Below are 751 nucleotides of genomic sequence, written 5' to 3' on the forward strand. Positions count from 1 at the left end.
CAGATTCCAGATTTTCAAATAGTTGTATCTCAGCCAAATATTGTCATATCCTAACAAACTATACATCAATGGAAAGCTTATTTATTCAGCTTTCAGGTGGTGTATAAATCTCAATTTCAAAATATTTACCCTTTATGTTTTGTGGTCCGGGGTCACATATTAGTGTCGTGTGTCCAATTCAAATGGGCAAGGGGCTGCTTATTATCATTTCAATAGAGCGGTGAAAGTGTCGAGCTACTGTCGTTGTCAGCGCTGTGCGGGCGCGAGACACCGGTCCGGTGTGGTCCAGCTGTTCTCTTGCGCTGCGCGGTTTAATCAGGTAAATTAGTGCCGTTTCATCACTTGGCTTTTAGTGTTTGTTTCCCATGCGCTACAGTAAAGCCGAGGCGATTAAAAGATACCCGCAACTCTAGTGTAAATGAGTAAAAGTAAAAGAGTTTTTAACGCTCATATCTTTTGGACTGAAATAGCGCAGACACTAAACAAGGATTAATCTTTCTTGTGCGCTTGTGTCGAGAACTAATGTAGGCTACATGTATCCTTTGGCTTTAATAACAGAGCTTAATATGTGGGGGCGTGGTGGGGTTTCGGCAATCGGCACACCGGGGAAAGCTCGGGTGCTCCCGACGGCCAATCAATTCTAGGTCTACTTTTTCTTTCCTCCACAATCACGTCGGGCCCCCTCAATCCGCGGGCCCTGGGGTTTCAGCCCCTTCAAGTCCTTATGTTAATCCGGCCCTGGGTAAATGTA

This window comes from Sinocyclocheilus rhinocerous, unplaced genomic scaffold, assembly GCF_001515625.1.
Source record: "Sinocyclocheilus rhinocerous isolate Xijiao unplaced genomic scaffold, SAMN03320098_v1.1 scaffold385, whole genome shotgun sequence".
Lineage (NCBI taxonomy): Eukaryota > Metazoa > Chordata > Actinopteri > Cypriniformes > Cyprinidae > Sinocyclocheilus > Sinocyclocheilus rhinocerous.